We start from the raw sequence: 19,401 nt of genomic DNA on the forward strand, positions 1-19,401 counted from the left end.
TCTCTGTAACAAAAACGCTGTAACAAACCCATAGCTGAGAACAGAAAAGCTTTTCGCTTCCCAGATCCAAATAACCTTGTCCTGGTACATTGACTTGCAACATACTTCCGGGAACAAAGCCAGAGAACGAAAGGCAACATTTCTATGTAAGAACCTGTGAAGGGGGAGAGGAAAAAAGGGGTTTGCAAAAAAGGATAAAACCTGCTTGTAAAATGTTTTCGGTGCGGCCTGTCTTTTGTGAACTGAATCACACAGGTGCCTTCTGCCCCCCCGGATGGCAGAATAAAACGCTCTTTCTCTGGATTAACCCCTTGGTGTCGTTTGGCTCCTTTTGTCTCTGCTCGGGTGCAACAATTATTCCTACCCGTGGATTAATAAGGCTACATATTTCTGGTGCGTTGGCCGGGAATAAGCACGTTCCCCGAGATCGAGGGACAAAGAGGTCCAGGGCGTCACTGCAAGGCGAGCAGCTCGGGATACCGGGTCAACAGTTCCAGCGCGCATCCTGCCAACTTCGTGGGAGGGACTGGCCACCCGTTCCTGAGTGGACACGCGACAAAGTGACGGAGAGAAAGAGCAACGGCCGTGCAGAAAGAAGGTACCTCGAGGAAAAAGGTAAGCTCCACAGGGTATAGGTGGGAGCAAGCTCCAAAAGGATAGGTGCGAGCAAAAAGAGAGTCTGATCAACTCCGCCAGCAGGGTAGACGAAGTGCCACTGGTTTTGGTGTCGCCCAGAAAAAGCAGCAAAGGGTGCTGCTAGGGCCCCGGTCGAAGTCTAAGCGCTGCCGGTTATGGTTGTGGTTTGGTTTTGTGCCCAGAAGAAGCAGTAAAAAAAAGGTGCTCTTGGGCCCCGGTCGAAGTTGTGAAGCACTGCCGGTTGTGGTTTTGGGTTTTGGGGAAAAAGGGGGATTGGGGGAGGTGCATGGGTTTTTCTGAATGTGCGTGTGGGGACACTCCAGTGAATGTTTTGAGTATGTGAGACGTTGAAAGCAACGTCTGGCCTGTGACTGAGTGAAACAAATAACGTTAGGAGGGCTGAGTGTCCCAGTGTCCCCAGGATCCCAGAGTCATGGGAAATAAAAGCAGTAAAACAATTCTTGAGACACCACTACAGAGCTTTCTGGAAAACTGGAAAAGTGCCACGAAAGCAGAAGAGTGGGGATGTAAACTCAAAAAAAGCAGACTCCAACATTTATGTGAAGTTGACTGGCCTTCGTATTTACCAGAATGGCCTACTGGAGGATCCTTTGATCCAAACTTGGTCAACATTTTATGGAGTAACATTTTCAAGGCCCACACAGATCAGATTCCCTATATTTCTATCTGGAAAGCCAATGTGGATCAAAATCCCTCATGGCTTCGGACAAATAGAATTGTGACTGCCCAAGTCAAACTGTGTTCAGTACAATTACAAGTTAAAAAGCCACCAGTTTTACCAGTCCTAGAAGAGGAGATAATTACCCCACCACCACCATATGCAGCCACTGCGCCCAGGCAACCAAATCTGGGAGCAAATAGGGCTGCTTCTCCGCCCAATGCCCAGACTGAGGACCCAAATGAGAAGATTCCCCTCTGCCCCCCCCAACCCCCTTGTGATGCAAGCCAGGAAGGTGAAGAGAAAGGTGATAATGATAATGATGATGATGAAGACTTTAGAAAAACTCTAGATAAAGAGATAAGATGGACTAGTAAGCAGTTTGACAGAGTGTTCCAGTATGTAGAACCGTTTAAAACAGAACTGGATGTGGCCCCCTGGGTTCTAGAAGCAGCCCAGTGCCAGGGTGAGAATTGGAGAAAAAAACAAAAAGTTTTGAGAACAGCGTGGGACAGGGCAACAAAACATGCAGAGACACTTAAATCAAAGGCTTTGTCCAATCCCACTGTGGTGGCCCCTCTCAGGCAAGTGTATGATCCTTTGGAACAGCCAAATGATCAGGGTGTTCGACCCCCAAGGACCTTTACCATTCAGCATGTCCCTTTTACAAGCTCCGATATCTGCAATTGGAAAAATCAGAATCCTTCTTTCGAAGAGGACCTGGCCAAAATAATTAGGGGTTTGTCTTCAAACAGCCAGCAGCCAGAAAGCCAAAAACGCAATCCTGGAGCGAGCGAGGGTGTCCACGGGAGGGGCAGGGACCGTTTAGGGAAGAAGCCAGTGCGCCATCTGCAGGCAAGGGAGTCATTGGGAAATGGAATGCCCACAGGCCCCACGCCCGACACACCCCACCCCCACAGGCTGGGAACAATAAGATTTCTCAAAAATGATTTCTTCTCATCTCTGTTCTTGCTCAAAAAGACTGTTGCAGCGAAAAAGCAAGTGAAAAGACTGTTTTTTTAAAAAATCATGCAAGTAACAGGACATCAGCTCCCCCCCCCCTTTGTGCCAGGCGCTTGGAGGTAGCTTCAGAGCGTTATCTCTTGGCTGCTATCCCTAGAGGAAAATGCTGCATTCTCGCCAACCAGCTACCCTGAACCTCACACTTTCTGGATTTACAGTTCAGCCACATAAACCCAGAAGGCCAAGAGTTACCCACCCCCCTGCCCCAAAGTACTAACCTGAAGAAGTGACTTTCTTAAAAAGCAAGTGAATGCTTTCTGTGAACTTTGTCAAGTTTTTCTTTTTAAGGTGCAATTTTACTCTGAAAGGAGCTGCGGCATAGGAATTGATATTTTGAGGAATTTGAAACTTTGCCAGAAGCAAGGAGCGCATTGTTCTTTCTACAGACACTGGCAAATCAACTGAAATTTGCAACATGGTTTACAGGCCGCAAAAGCTCTAAAGAAAAAAAAATAGTGCGCAGAGACAAAGACTTTTAAAAACTCAGCTGGCAAAACTTAACCCAAGGAACAGAACTGTTAACCCCTTGCAAAGTGGATTAATAAGGCTACACTCTATGATTATTGATTTTGCCTAAATAATATTGATTTATACTGATAATTTGATATTTTAAGCGCTATATTGTTCTTATTTCAATGGGATTTAGAAACTTATGGTTTGAGATGTACTTGATCTAAACGTAATTTAATTTATTAATTTTATCTTGTTATACCTGTTTTGCTGTATGATGTATTGAATATGGGCCCATGGCCGTAATAAACTATCAATCAATCATAACATACCATGACATCCAAGTTGCAATTTTTATACATGGCGGCTTCCCCTTGTTACCGGAAAAATCTGAGGGCTCCCTTGGACAAAAAGTAAAGACACCAACCAGAGTAAATTGAAGCAAATCAGCAGCCTGTAGGCTTGGTCTTTATTGAAGAAAGACTGTTGCGACAGGGTGCTCCCCTCACTTGCAGGTGAGAGGAAAGACCCAGAAAAATAGTGTGCCAGGTCTTATAAAAACTTTTCAAATTCCCCTCCTCTAGGTCAAGCCCACCCCCCAGAAACATCATGCATACATTACAGAAAGGAGGGGTTGAGGGAGGAGTTGGTGGTAACCTGAGTATCTTGTCACCTGGCTGGTTCCTCCTTTCCCCCCTACCCCATGAGTCACTTCCAGGAGACAGAGGGGAGTTTGCAGTTTCCTGCCCCCTGAGGGAAGATCTGACCATTGTCCTTTGTTTCAGTCCATGCTGAATCCACTCCCATATGCAAGTTCTTTGTGATCTTGATTGTCTTCTGTCTGGGATCATCAGGGTCCGCACAGCCACTGGGCAGGGCTCCCGCAGATGTGCTGAGATGGTGAAGGGATTATGGCTGACCAGGACTAAGCCACCCCCCTTTGTTAGTTCTTGTCATATGGAGTAAAATAAAAATGGAACAGTGCAAATCCGATGTATGGTTGATTTTCTATGAATTTATAACAGAAATGTGGCGTATGTAGTGTGTGTGTGTGTGAAGTTTGTACAAACAGAATGATTGGGGGGGGGGGTTCCTGCTACACCCTTCTTTCATTTGCTCGTGAAGCCACTGGGCCTCCTACCTTCAGAATCCATTTCTCTCAAGTCTCTCACCGTCATCTGACAGGCATCCCTCTTGCAGGGCACTATAAGGCTTGCTTGCAAAGCAGCACTTTGTGACATCAGCTGGCAAACAGGGGCCAGGCTGCTGGGTTGTCAGGCAGATGAATTAAGAAAAATAAAATCAGATGGGATGCTGGGATGAGGCCACCGTGGGTCAGGCCAGAGGGGGCTGTTGGGGTGTGTGGTTGTGCCTCCCCTGGTTCTGCATCTTGCTCAGACAATTTCCTAAGGTAGTGTGCATATCATATGTTTCACTCGGACAAAACTGAGAGACATTAGCAACCATTTATTATGGTTCCGCCGGAACATCCTACGGTCTTCTGGGAGGAGGCCTGGGCAGCAGCCACAGCGGTTCAGGGGGGAGATTCTGCAAGAAAGAAGGGATCTTTAAAGCAGAGGATCTTTCAAGGGATCTCTAAACACTAAAGGTTGCTTCCCCCTGTCCCATTACCTCCGAGGCAGGTATCCTCCACCTGGGCTCCAGTCCCTCCCAGGATGCAGCGGCTCCGAGGCTGAGTCGTTCCCTCGCTGCAAAGCAAAGGAGACATCAGCCGGTGCTCCCAGCCAGGCTAGCCCCAGTCTGGGGCAGGAGGGTGGGGACCTGGGAAGGGGGCATTTCCTCCTACCTGATCTTACGAGTTCCCCAAACCTGGCCTCCGCCTCCGTATGGGCGTCTTGGATCCGCCCCGGCCGGCCTTGCTCAGAAGCAGCAGCCAAGGTTTCCTCCCTCTCCGAAATAACTCGAGATGTTCTTCGAATTGGAGGAAACCTCATCTGCTGCTTCTGTGGCAGGCAGGGCTGGGGAGGAGCCATGGCCGCACGGAGACGGGGCAGTGGGGAAGCGGCACGAGGGTCCTCAGCCGGGAACCGCCGGGATGGTATCTTGCTCTTCGTCCCGGGAGCCGGATCTGAAGCCTCATCCCTGGAGAAATTAGGAGAAATATGGGCTAAGAAGGCAAAGAAAGAACCTGAAATGCAATATATTTCTGCCAACTGTATGCCTAAACTGAAGCCCAAACATGGAGAACTATCTATTTCCCAGAATATTTAGGTATAGATTCATGCAGATCTGAAGCCATAGTCATGGAGTCAGTTCCGGGGGGTGGGGGGCTGTTCCCCAAGGCAATAGACGGGGGGAAGAGAAGTGGACCACAAAGAAACACTTCCCGCAAAACGACAGGACTATCTAAATCAGGCCTCCTGCTGGCTGTCCCATTGCTGGCATGAGGAAATGGCAATCCCCATCCCCAGCAAGGGGAGAGCCACTTCTTCCCCTGGTCCACTTCCACACACCATGTCCGCTTCTGTCTGAAGGAAGGAATGGGGTGGGGAGAATTCTGGGATGCATCTTCACAGAAGCCTTCCCAAGCAGAGCCAGATTGCCCAATGGGCAGAGCAGGCACTGGCCCTCGGCCCCTGCAACAACGCATCACCATAAATGTTCTTGGTTTTGCGTAATAAAATTGGATTATTAATATTGCTGGTTGGTAAAATCAAATTACAGCATACCTGCACATTCGGAGTTTCCCCCTTGCACCGCTGGGCTGCTGCTGCTGCTGGTGGCCCGGAGCCTTCATCTTTCCTCCCAAACCATGGCCCTGGGAGAGACGAAGGACATTGTATTTTCCTGGCATAAGCATCCACTCTGGGCCCTCCCCAATTATTAGGGGCTGGGGTGTGGCGGGACTGCTCCCCACCCCCACCCCAGCCCTATATGGCACATGTGGGGAATGGATTCCCCATGGAATTAACATACCACGACTTGCAGGGCTTCCTGGGGCCACAGCCGCCGCATCACCCTTCCTTTCTGAGAAGCTGTGAGACAGAAAGGAAAATAAAAACAGAGGAAGTTACCAACCAGTTATTCACAACAGAAAATCTCATCTGGGGACCTGCAAGTTATTGACAGCTGTGGACAAGGCACGCCAGGGAGCCAGGCCACACGCCTCAGTGACGAGTGACGCTAATAATAATAATATTTTTTATTTAATGCTTTTATTTTGCTTTAAACCAATACAGATAAATATAAACAACCAAGATTATGAAAGAAAAATCCTTAATAATAATAATAATAATAATAAGCTAAAAAAAACTACAAAAAATATCAACGTACATGGCATAGAACATAAGCCATTATGGGAAAGAAAAAAGAAAAAGGAAAGAAGGAGGAGGAGGAAGGAAAAAAAGAAAAAAGGGGGGAAAGGAAAAAAGGAAAAAAGAGGAAGATGAGCCCAAACACAAGAAGGCTCGTCTATTGTACGCTTCTGTCAAGGTCACAACAGATCATTATCCTTATCAATTCTCTCTATCTGCATTCCATAGAATCCCTCATCTTGGTATCAGGGAACATTTCCCTATGTGGTATCATTCTAAACATAACCTTGATGAATCCTAGATAATTATTTAAATATTCCCATTCTTCTTTCACCATCTTTTTAGGTTTATCTCTTATTGCATCTGTCAGTTTGCGAGCTCCAAGGACTCGCACAATTTGACTACCCATTCCTCTTTAGTGGGTGTATTTTTATCTTTCCAGTGTTTTGCCACTATAACCCTTGCTGCTGACGCTGCATACATAAATAACCTGGTTTTATTTTTGGGAATATTATCTGAAACCATTCCTACTAAAAATTCTTCTGGTTTCTTGCTAAATGTAATTTCTATCAATCACTTTATCTCTTCATAAATCATATTCCAAAATCTTTCTATCTCTAGACAGGACCACCACATAGGGTAGTAATAATAATGTTATTTCTATGGGCCTCGGAGCTCCTCTTACCTTTAGAATTCATCCCTCTCATCCTCGTTGGTGTCTCTCACCATCATCTGACAGGCATCCCTCTTGCAGGGCAATATAAGGCTTGCTTGCAAAGCAGCACTTTGTGACATCAGCTGCCAAACAGGGCCCAGGCTGCTGGGTTGTCAGGCAGATGAAATAAGAAAAATAAAATCAGGGGGGTCAATGTGGTTGGCCTCCATCATGGATCAGGCCAGAGGGTGCTGTTGGGGTGTGTGGTTGTGCCTCCCCTGGTTCTGCATCTTGCTCCCCCGCCCCTTCCTTTGGCTGCTTGATGGTAGAGTTGGAAGGGATGCCAAGGGTCATCTAGTCCAACCCCCGGCAATGCCAGGATCCTGCCCACAGCCAGCCCTGGCTGGGCTCCAAACTCCAACCATCTTCTTACCAGCCAGATGCACTGACCCCTTGCAATTCTGCCTTGGGTGGAGAAAAGAGGAGAGAGAAACGTTTTGCTCTCTGTCCCTCAGGACATGGAGATGAGAGCCACACCATGCAGCCCTGTCCATATCTCAAGGGCCATCACAAGGAGCAAGCTTGTTTTCTCCAGCTCCAGAAGCTCTCACGACCTGAAGCCATGGCTTCAAGCTACAAAAAGGAGATTCCGACTCAACTTCAGGAAGAACTTTCTGTCAGGAAGAGCTGTTTGACAGTGGGAAGAAATCCCTCGGAAGGCGGTAGACTCTCCTTCCTTGGAGGTTTTTCAGCAGAGGTTGGGTGGCCATCTGCCATGTATGTTTTAGCTGAGATTCCTGCATTGCATGGGGTTGGACTAGACGACCCTCAGGGTCCCTCCCAATTCTACAATTCTATAATCCTATGATTTAAAGTGCATCTAATGACCATTTAAAGCACATGATGTCCCCCAAATGATCCTGTGCATTGTAGCTTCCAGGCTCTCACCTTTGCGAAACTCAGCCATAGTTGTAGAAAGAGTGCAGTGTCATTTCAGGCTATTAGAGCGATTCTGAATGTTGGGGGGGGGGGGAGGCAGTTGAGAGTTTGTTGAGAGTGGTGGGTTTTAGAAGGGGGGGCAAGGGCGGCTTCCGATTGGCTGCAGGAGCTTCCTGCACTCAGTCGGACGCCATGTCGGACGTTTGGCTTCCAAAGAACGTTTGCAAGCCGGAACACTCACTCATAATTATTTTATTTGTCAAATTTATATTGCACCCTTTCTCCCGAAGGAAGCCAGAATGACATGGGATGTGGGTCTATTCTTTTTTTTTTTTAAGAATTATTTTTTATTAACCGACCAATCACATCAAATCAAACTAAATTACATAAATTCCAAATTACACAGCCGAATTTTAAATTTTTGTTGGGGGTACCCATATTTCAAGTTCCGAAGGGGATCCAATCAACTTCTTGCTTCTTACTGCTGTTTTAATGTCCACAAATCTAACCTTATGATGTTCACAGTACTATCCAGTCCTTTCTTGTTGTTTTTCCACATCTCTTGTTGTTATTTTCATATATTTTTCCTTTCTCTTTGTGACCTCTGATAATCTCCACAAGCTGGTTAGAACAGTTTCTTAATCCTGCGTGGATATTATTTTTTTTATCCAGTAGCCATATCCAGACGTTTTCCATATAACATCACTTCCATACATCAAAACAGTCTTAGCGTCATTAATCTTCACCAATCTGCCTCCTTTCTCAAAACCTCTGAGGAGATTCACCAGGAATGCAGTCTGAAAACAAGTCCGTTCTTCCTCCCAGCTATAAATCCTTTGGCAAGATGGCGACTCCGAATTAATTGCTGTGCCATTCCAAAAGCTCTTATTGCTTCTCGATCTCCATAAAGCATACTTTTGGTTAACGTTTATCTCCACACAGACCATAATCATCCTGCTTGGGTCAGTTCAACCGACGATTCTAATGAGGAGGGGTTCTTGTAAATCACATAGAAGGAAAGTAAAAAAGGTCCCCCCCCATTCAGTCCCGTTGTCAACATACCCAGCCTTTGGTGTATCTTCATCGTAAAATATTCCTGTTTCTCTAACCCGTCGTCTTCTTTCGCAGAGGTCACTTAAATTAGCAGACTTCACTCCCCTTCTTCACTTGAAATATGTGCATTTGCTTCTTTTGTAATTAATTATTCCAAATTGCTGCAGCTAGTGCGTGATCAGAGACAGCGTCCAGGAGAGCCGAGGTCCACACGGGGGCATTCTGCCTAGGGCTCTCACCCTCTTCTTTCGAATTAGGGGGTGATTTATGGGCACAGCAGGCAAAGGCAGTGTTCCCCATTTCCTTGGGGCAACAAGGGAGGCTGCCTACTCCCATAACAACCTCTTAATTACCCCATGTGGGTCGGAGAGATGGTATTGTCAGCCATCTTCCAATGCGCCCCTAGTGGCCCCCGGGATGTGGGTCTATTCTTGGCAGCTTCCTGTAGATATGACACACCTGAGGCGCAACTGGGAACATTGTGTGAATAAAAACCACTGACTTAAAAGTGACAACACTTACCTGCTTCTTTAGATGTGTGTCAGCAGTGCAGACCATAGTGGCTAGCTTTCTTATTCTCTTGCTTGTTTGCTAGTTTCTGGCTTCCTCACATGTAAATATGGCAGACACACTTAAAGAACAAATACTGTTGCTTCCATCATGCCTACTTGGACCCATCAACCATTACACCTGTGCCCTATTTTGCATGCTTAAATAATTCAATTAATAAACGCAAACAACAACAACAACTGTGGGGCTGTAAAAAATTCTCTCTGTGTGTTTTGCTCCCTTTTTGTTAGTTATTCCCCTTGTAGAAGAAGAAGATGGTAGGGCTTTTAGTCTCCCTGCCCATCTCTTTCTCCACAGAAGCAGCCTTCCGCTTTCCTTTCACTTGGCTGAATCAGGCCCCACAGGTTTAATCAGATGTGCATCCAAGGGCCAGTTCTGACTATCTGTACTATCTGCACCCAGTTTACCGTGTGGTCCTCTAAGGAGGCCTTTCCCATCCACTGTCCTCTTTTCCAAAGAGCGTTGTTGGTAGCGATGGCCTTGGCTATCCATGGCAATGATCCTTTGATAGTATGTCCACCGCTTAGGAGTCCCAACGAAAGCATAGCAGAAGGGGTGCTTCTGCCGCTATGGAGTTCGTGGCAGGGCTTAGGCTCTTAACTCTTCCTTTAGCATCACAGAGGGACCACAAGGATAATCCAGCCCCCTGCAATGTAGGAATCTGTCGGCCAAAGTGGGGCTTCAATCCACACCCTGAGATTAAGAGTCAGGCTCTCCTGGCTGAGCCATGATTGGTGGTCAGCCTTAAATCTCGGCCTCTCTGGCAGTGAGGAGCATTGCACTCCTTTGCCACATTTGGGGGTGTTTTTGGAAGAAGCCGGAGGCCACCACTGTATACTCTCCCATATTACATATTTAAGGTTATATGTTATCTTTATCATCCCCATTCTATAAATCAGAGCTTCCCAATTTTAAATATATGCGGAAGAAGGTCTTGGGGCTTACTGCAATATGAAAATATTTTAACCCCGAGATATTGGAAGTAATAGCTTGTGTATATATAATAACTACCCTCTAATAACTTAATAATCCACCTTCCCTCCCCCCCCCTTTACTGTATTAGTATTCTTTTAGAAACTGGAGGCGTTCTGCCTCAGAACATACAGGTGGATTCTGTGACAGACCAGAACCAAGATGGAACTGTCTGTACATCATTTTGCCCTGATAAATTTTATTCTCATGAGAACTTTGGAACACAGATTGGCTTTCATATAAATTAGAGCCTGAGGGTTTCTCTTCATATTTATGCAATAATCTGGTAGAAACTGTTGGGGCAAATGGATTATATTTACTGATACTGAGCTCTTTCTGTGGTCAGCTATAGTGCCAAGCTGTCTATATAATATAGTTACTTAGAAAAAGGGTCCTATCTATTTCTATAGGGCTTAATTCCATCTAAGTGTGCTTTATCTTACGCTACTGGTATGGAACACTTATTGCTAGTTTGCTTGCAAAGCAGCACTTTGTGACATCAGCTGGCAAACAGGGGCCAGGCTGCTGGGTTGTCAGGCAGCTGAATTAAGAAAAATAAAATCAGGGGGGTCAATGTGCTTGGCCTCCATCATGGATCAGGCCAGAGGGTGCTGTTGGGGTGTGTGGTTGTGCCTCCCCTGGTTCTGCATCTTGCTCCCCCGCCCCTTCCTTTGGCTGCTTGATGGTAGAGTTGGAAGGGATGCCAAGGGTCATCTAGTCCAACCCCAGCAATGCCAGGATCCTGCCCACAGCCAGCCCTGGCTGGGCTCCAAACTCCAACCATCTTCTTACCAGCCAGATGCACTGACCCCTTGCAATTCTGCCTGGGCTGGAGAAAGGGGAGAGAGAAACGTTTTGCTCTCTGTCCCTCAGGACATGGAGATGAGAGCCACACCATGCAGCCCTGTCCATATCTCAAGGGCCATCACAAGGAGGAAGCTTGTTTTCTCCTGCTCTAGAAGCTCCCAGGACCTGAAGCCATGGCTTCAAGCTACAAAAAGGAGATTCCGACTCAACTTCAGGAAGAACTTTCTGACAGGAAATGCTGTTTGACCGTGGGAAGAAATCCCTCGGAAGGCAGTAGACTCTCCTTCCTTGGAGGTTTTTCAGCAGAGGTTGGGTGGCCATCTGCCATGGATGCTTTAGCTGAGATTCCTGCATTGCGGGGGGTTGGACTAGATGACCCTCGGGATCCCTCCCAACTCTACATTCCTATGATTTAAAGTGCATCCAATGAGCATTTAAAGTACATGACATCCACCAAATGATCCTGGGCATTGGGGCTTCCCTTTCACAGACCTACAATTCCAACCAGAGGCCAACCAGAGTGTATTGAGAAGCAAAGCAGCTAGTAAGCCTGTCGCAAAGTCACATAATAGTAAGAAGAAGAAGAAGAAGAAGAAGAAGAAGAAGAAGAAGAAGAAGAAGAAGAAGAAGAAGTAGTTAGATAATAAAATTTTTCCCAATACATGTTTGCCTTCAGATGTCTTCTAAAAGGAGCAAAGGGCAAGATTCTTTTATTCACAACCAGGACAGATGCACACACCATCTTCTGGCAAAATCCACCCCAGTAGCAACCAGGAAAGTATCTGATTCCTCCTCCTCCTCCTCCTCCTCCTCCTCCTCCTCCTCCTCTTCTTCTTCTTCTTCTTCTTCTTGCAGAGGAAAACAGATTTCACTGTAGATTCCAAACTGACGGGAGGTGTGCCTGTTTTGTGCTTGGGTATAAAATGTGAGGAGGAGCCTTGAGTCATCGCCAAGGAAGCTGAGCTGAATGTCTTTCCGCCCCATTGCAAATTCCGTCCTGACTTTGTGCCATTTCATGCCGGCCTGTCATTCTGGGTGTGAGATCACAGCAATGTCTTTGGGGAAAGCCCTGTTATTTAGGAGGTGTGGAGAAGGTAACAGAGTCCTGTCACTTCCTGAGGCAACCACACATTCATTGTTATGTGCTGAATGTCCTTCCTTCCTGTCCTGTTGACTCCCTATGTAGAGGAGGCAATTTCAAGGAACTTTTCCCACTTTGTTTTCTCCCGGTTTCTTCTCTCCAGGCTGAAATTCTTCCTGTCCCCCTCTCCACCAACTCAACCATATTGCAGTCTTATCAGTACATCACAAAGTGCCATTACATTGGCACTGTGGTGTCAGGACTCTCAAAAGTACCTCGCATTTTGCTTTGATGGGGGTAGTCAGTGTTTCCTTCTAGCACGGTGCCTTATCTACCAATAATAATAATAATAATAATAATTTTATTATTTATACCCCACCCATCTGGCTGGGTTTTCCCAGCCATTCTGGGCGGTTTACATAAAAAATGGTAAAGCATAGACATTAAAAATTTCCCAATGACAAATTTTTTACACCCAAAAACCATTCATTCTTATTTGTTTGCCAGGAGCTTGAACAAGCATTTCCCCACATTTTCTAGTGCATCTTCCTGTCGCTTTCCTTATCACAAAAAGTCTGATCTTTCAGAAAAGTGGGTTTGTCGTGCAAAAGCTTCAAATCAATGTAATTGTGCAACCTGAGTTTGTCAGTATATGATTGAATCTCACCCCAAACAGGGACAGTCTCTTATCTGTTTGGCAGCAGCTGCAGAACCATTTATCTGCCCAGGTTTAACGTGACAGACAGCTTTATCTGTCTTCCTAGAGGGTTGCCTTCAGATGTCTTCTAAAAGTCAGATACTGTAGTTGTTTATTTCCTTGACATCTGACGGGAGGGCTTTCCACAGGGCCGGTGCCACTACCGAGAAGGCCCTCTGCCTGGTTCCCTGTAACTTTACTTCTTGCAGTGAGGGAAATGCCCCTTCAGGTGGTGAACGGGATGCCAAGGAGAATCCCAAGCAGGGCAAGATGGGAATATCCATTCCTTGCCATCAGCTCCTCAAACCTGGCAATTAGAGATGACCTTGGATCCAAACAGAGAAGCTACGCTTCTGGAAATCTAGGGCAGCAAGTGCCAATATCCACACCAACAGCACAACAGAACCAGGCTGCGGTGCTTCTACGTTAGAAGCCCATATGCAACATTTAATATGGAGAGGTGTCATCCAGAAGTGACCTTCACAGGGCCAACATCTTTGACAATGTTAACTCACACCTCATTCAGCAAAGGTCCTTCTCAGTATTAATTAAAAGCTTCCTGCGCAGATATCCTGCCTGTTACATCACTTCCTGTTGATCATGACGGGGAGACAACTGAAAGGAGGGAGCTTTAATTACTGGTTTCCTCACACTATTTCCTTTTCCCTTTTCCTTTCTACAGTGGTACCTCAGGTTACATATGCATCAGGTTACATACGCTTCAGGTTACAGACTCCACTAACCCAGAAATAGTGCTTCAGGTTAAGAACTTTGCTTCAGGATGAGAAAAGAAATCGTGCAGCGGCAGCATGGCAGCAGCAGGAGGCACCATTAGCTAAAGTGGTGCTTCAGGTTAAGAACAGTTTCAGGTTAAGAACGGACCTCCAGAATGAATTAAGTACTTAACCTGAGGTACCACTGTATAGTGAAATGGTTGCTGTTCTGATATTACAAAATGGACCAGCTTACAGCAGTTTGTGAAACCTGAACCTATGCATGTTTATGTAGAAATCAGTTGCACTGAGTCCAGTGATATTTACTTGCTAGTAACTGCGCACAGGATCGTGTTGCTAGCCTCAGGAGATATATAACGCAGTGACTGCAGGTGTAGAACAGGTTATTTTTACACCAGATTTTATTCCGTTATGGGAAATCCATATTAAATGCTTTTCAAAAAAACGTGGGCTGGCATTTTTTTGTCACCGACGCACTGTGGATGCTTCAAAAACTTGTGTGCATGAGAAGCACCATTTTAACAATATACTCTTGACTGGAAGCAACCTGAGAAAAAAGTGCCAGCTGTTAAGTCTTGCCCTACAGCAAACACAAAAGAGAATAACTAGTGACATGAATGGGAAAGGCTCTAGTTATTTGTTGTTTAGTCGTGTCCGACTCTTCGTGACCCCATGGACCAGAGCACGCCAGGCACTCCTGTCTTCCACTGCCTCCCGCAGTTTGGTCAAACTCATGCTGGTAGCTTCGAGAACACTGTCCAACCATCTCGTCCTCTGTCGTCCCCTTCTCCTTGTGCCCTCCATCTTTCCCAACATCAGGGTCTTTTCCAGGGAGTCTTCTCTTTTCATGCGGTGGCCAAAGTCTTGGAGCCTCAGCTTCAGGATCTGTCCTTCCAGTGAGCACTCAGGGCTGATTTCCTTCAGAATGGATGCGTTTGATCTTCTTGCAGTCCATGGGACTCTCAAGAGTCTTCTCCAGCACCATAATTCAAAAGCATCAATTCTTTGGTGATCAGCCTTCTTTATGGTCCAGCTCTCACTTCCATACATCACAAAATATATTTTTTTCTTCCAGTAGCACCTTAGAGACCAACTAAGTTTGTTATTGGTATGAGCTTTTGTGTGCATGCTCACTTCTTCAGATATCTGAAGGTATCTGAAGAAGTGTGCATGCACACGAAAGCTCATACCAATAGCAAACTTAGTTGGTCTCTAAGGTGCTACTGGAAGGATTCCCCCCCCCCCAACTACGGCAGACTAACACAGCTATCTACCTGTAACTAGTTCTATACATCACTACTGGGAAAACCATAGCTTTAACTATACAGACCTTTGTCAGCAAGCTCTAGTTATACAAATTCAGAAATGTGAGGATGTGGACCACTTTGGCCTAATCCAAATGGCAGGCAAGTCAGTTTACAGCTAAATGATGCTCAAATACGGACAAGCCTGAAAACTTCTACTTGGAGAGGATTGTGTTTCCATTCCCGCTGGCTTCATTCTATGTTCCTGCATCAGCACTTGTACCTTGCTGCCAGTTTAGAGACGGAAAACGAGGCACCCTAGGCTCTGTACCTTGCTGTAGGCTAGGGCAGAGTCTGGAAATGAATCATGGATGCTGCGGTGAAAGCTGAACTTTCCCACTGGTGCGTCACTCATGTTCAGCTTATCTTTGTGGGAAAAAGAGAGAGATGCAGTTAGGGGCAAAGGATTCCAAGAAGCGACTTGCCAGGGCTCAGACATACTTATGCTGCCCAGAATCTTCCTGAATATTTCAGGTTCTCCTAATCCCAATCCTGACATAGAAAGATGTGACTCAAATTAAGACCGGATCAGATCTATAGCACAACATAATAATAAATGAATCTGTTCGAAATTTGGGGAAATGTCCAAGTGGAAACTTTTGGAATGTCGTGTTTTTGAAATCTGATCTTTTAAACATTACTCTGACCATGCCAGCTGCATGTTAAAGATTCCTAATTCATTTAAAGCCCTTAACGGTTTTGGCCCTGTCTACCTAGTCTCCACCTCTGCCCGGACACAAAGATCTAGCTTCAAGGACCATTTGACAGTTCCCTCCCTGTGAAAAATGAGGTTGCAGGGAACCTAGTAGAGGACACCCTTCCAAGGTTTTTAGGGGGGCAATTAGAATAAGATCTATTATTTGATCATTGATGTAAACCCCCAAAATGTATTTTCTATAGTTAAGTTTTTACCTCTATCTTCAGTGCATTTTATTTTATTTTATTGCTATGGCTAGTGACTGATGCAAATAAAGATTCTTCTGATTCTGACACCCTCCCATCAGATGTCAAGGAGATAAAAAACTATACAACTTTTAGAAGACATCTGAAAGTTCTTCTATGTGTTGGAAGCCACCCAGAGTAGTGTTGTTGTTGTTTAGTCGTTTAGTCGTGTCTGACTCTTTGTGACCCCATGGACCAGAGCACACCAGGCACTCCTGTCTTCCACTGCCTCCCGCAGTTTGGTCAGACTCATGTTTGTAGCTTCGAGAACACTGTCCCACCATCTCGTCCTCTCTCGTCCCCTTCTCCTTGTGCCCTCCATCTTTCCCAACATCAGGGTCTTTTCCAGGGAGTCTTCTCTTCTCATGAGGTGGCCCAAGTATTGGAGCCTCAGCTTCAGGATCTGTCCTTCCAGTGAGCACCCAGGGCTGATTTCCCCCAGAATGGATAGGTTTGATCTTCTTGCAGTCCATGGGACTCTCAAGAATCTCCTCCAGCACCATAATTCAAAAGCATCCATTCTTCGGCGATCTGCTTTCTTGATGGTCCAGCTCTCACTTTCCATACATCACTACTGGGAAAACCATAGCTTTAACTATGGTATTCAGACCTTTGTGGGCAAGGTGATTTCTCTGCTTTTTAAGATGCTGTAGGTTTGTCATCGCTTTTCTCCCAAGAAGCAGGCGTCTTTTAATTTTGTGACTGCTGTCACCATCTGCAGTGATCATGGAGCCCAAGAAAGTAAAATCTCTCACTGCCTTCATTTCTTCCCCTTCTATTTGCCAGGAGGTGATGGGACCAGTGGCTATGATCTTAGTTTTTTTGATGTTGAGCTTTAGACCATATTTTGCGCTCCTCTCTTTCACCCTCATTAAGAGGTTCTTTAATTCCTCCTCACTTTCTGCCATCAAAGTTGTGTCATCTGCATATCTGAGGTTGTTGATATTTCAGTCCAGCCTTTCCCATGATGAATTCTGCATATAAGTTAAATAAGCAGGGAGACAATATACAGCCTTGTCGTACTTCTTTCCCAATTTTGAACCAATCAGTTGTTCCATATCCAGTTCTAACTGTAGCTTCTTGTCCCACATAGACATTTCTCAGGAGGCAGATGAGGTGATCAGGCGCTCCCATTTCTTTAAGAACTTGCCATAGGGTGGTTGACACAGTCAAAGGCTTTTGTGTAGTCAATGAAGCAGAAGTAGATGCTTTCTGGAACTCTCTAGCTTTCTCCATAATCCAGCGCATTTTTGCAATTTGGTCTCTGGTTCCTCTGCCCCTTTGAAATCCAGCTTGCACTTCTGGGAGTTCTCGGTCCACGTACTGCTTAAGCCTGCCTCGTAGAATTTTAAGCATAACCTTGCTAGCGTGTGAAATGAGCGCAATTGTGCAGTAGTTGGAGCATTCTTTGGCACTGCCCTTCTTTGGAATTGGGACGTAGACTGATCTTCTCCAATCCCCTGGCCACTGCGGAGTTTTCCAAACTTGCTGGCAAGTAGTAGTAGTGCTAGTAGTAGTAATATTCCTAGGCATTCATTTCATACACATGTCTAATTTAGCACTTTAAGCCCTGCAGAATATTTCTTTCTTTTCCTTGCCTGTATTCAGCATGCATTTCCATCCCATCTCCCCCACGGCTCCTGCCAAGCCTGCACATGTGCAAAACATTGGTCTCGACCCCCATCTTGGCTGGTAGCTGTGACCTGTAAATGACATTAGCCTGGACAGGTCTGGACAAGTAATCAGAGGTTGCTAAGCAAACAATCAAGCTACACCAAAGCCTAGGGAGAAGACCATCTATCTTACTTGATAACGGACAACAATATCTCTGTGACAAAAAAGGAACATCAATATTTTCACAATCCTAAGGCTTCCCGAGAGAGTTTAAACCAAAAACCAAAAACATGACAGTAGCACTTTTTAGTCTCTTATGTTGTCGTGGCAGAAAATGGTGGTGGGGGGAGTACTTTTAGGGTGAGGACATTTTCAGAATGGGTGGGGAGAGTGGGGGGCTGGACGGATTTAAGTGCCACCATGGGTCAAAACAGCCTCTACTTTCTTACTGCATTTTAAGAGGAAGTTTCTACTTATGATGAGGCATGAATACACAATTTCCACAGATTGGGGGACTCAGTTGAGGGGTGAAAACTGCTATTAGATCAGGGCTCAGCAGCCTTTTTCAGCCGTGGGTCGGTCCACCGTCCCTCAGACCATGTGGTGGGCCAGACTATATTTGGGGGGGAAATTCCTATGCCCCACAAATAACTCAAAGATGCATTTTAAATAAAAGCACACATTCTGCTCATGTAAAAACACCAGGCAGGCCCCACAAATAACCCAGAGATGCATTTTAAATAAAAGGGCACATTCTTTTCATGTAAAAACAAGCTGATTCCCGAACTGTCCGCGGGCCGGATTTAGAAGGCGATTGGGCCGGATCTGGCCCATGGGCCTTAGGTTGCCTACCCCTGCATTAGATCCATCAGGTCACAATACGTTGCTGCCATCAGACCGGCTACATGGCAGGCACAGTATATTGCCTCTTCCAGCTGCGTGATTCTGTTCATTAGTAAGCTATTAACTAAAGTATCAGAGGTGGATCAAAGTTGGGTCCCATTTCTTTTTGGGAAACTGTTTTGTGGCATAGGAGGGACAATTGGCTCATCAGCCGAAGCTTGTCTGCGGCATCTGGTTGTCAGAAGAGCTATAGGCATCCATTCCCAAAATATTTGGCTATGCTCGAGTGATACAGGTTGGCATAAATACTTACAAAACTGAGAAGACTGAAAAGCAGAATAAAAGGTAAAGGTAAAGGTACCCCTGCCCGTACGGGCCAGTCTTGACAGACTCTGGGGTTGTGCGCCCATCTCACTCAAGAGGCCAGGGGCCTGCGCTGTCCGAAGACACTTCCAGGTCACGTGGCCAGCGTGACAAAGCTGCATCTGGCGAGCCAGCGCAGCACACGGAAACGCCGTTTACCTTCCCGCTAGTAAGCGGTCCCTATTTATCTACTTGCACCCGGGGGTGCTTTCGAACTGCTAGGTTGGCAGGCGCTGGGACCGAGCAGCGGGAGCGCACCCCGCCACGGGGATTCGAACCGCGACCTTTCGATCGACAAGCCCTAGGCGCTGAGGCTTTTACCCACAGCGCCACCCGCGTCCCTGAAAAGCAGAATAGCCTACTCAAAATATAAATATTGAGAGCATTTGTTTTCGTTTTACAAAGAAATTCTAAATGTTTATTGCTCTTTTTCTTCCAAAGGAAGCAGAAATACAATGCACCACCACTCAGGTATAAAGCATAATTAAAATAAACACCCAGGGTGGTGTTCAACTAAATTTCACTGGGAGTAATCACAATGAAATTAATGACTATGACTACGTTAGGGCCATTCATTTCAAAAGTTCTATTTTGAGTAAAACTTAGTTTAATGCTACCCATAATGAATGCCATTTCTATGACACACAAAGGAAGATAGGAAACTGCTTTACATCATCAGGACAAACCATTTGTCCAACTGGCCTGGGGTGTTGCTAAATGATTTGTGGCATAGGCCTATGCCACAAATTGCATACAGTGTGCAT

The 19,401-nt window shown here is 45.9% G+C and overlaps 1 long non-coding RNA gene across 1 annotated transcript in view; it reads left to right on the top strand.

Annotated features, from left to right (window-relative positions):
* Window positions 1–3,167: 3,167 nt before the first annotated feature.
* The window catches only part of LOC144325148 (uncharacterized), a 197,776-nt gene continuing 181,542 nt past the window's right edge, over window positions 3,168–19,401 (top strand). The window contains exon 1 of the long non-coding RNA XR_013390468.1: window positions 3,168–3,372. This is a non-coding gene — a long non-coding RNA (uncharacterized LOC144325148). The remainder of the gene's footprint in view (window positions 3,373–19,401) is intronic.

Source organism: Podarcis muralis, chromosome 13, assembly GCF_964188315.1.
Source record: "Podarcis muralis chromosome 13, rPodMur119.hap1.1, whole genome shotgun sequence".
Taxonomy (NCBI): domain Eukaryota; kingdom Metazoa; phylum Chordata; class Lepidosauria; order Squamata; family Lacertidae; genus Podarcis; species Podarcis muralis.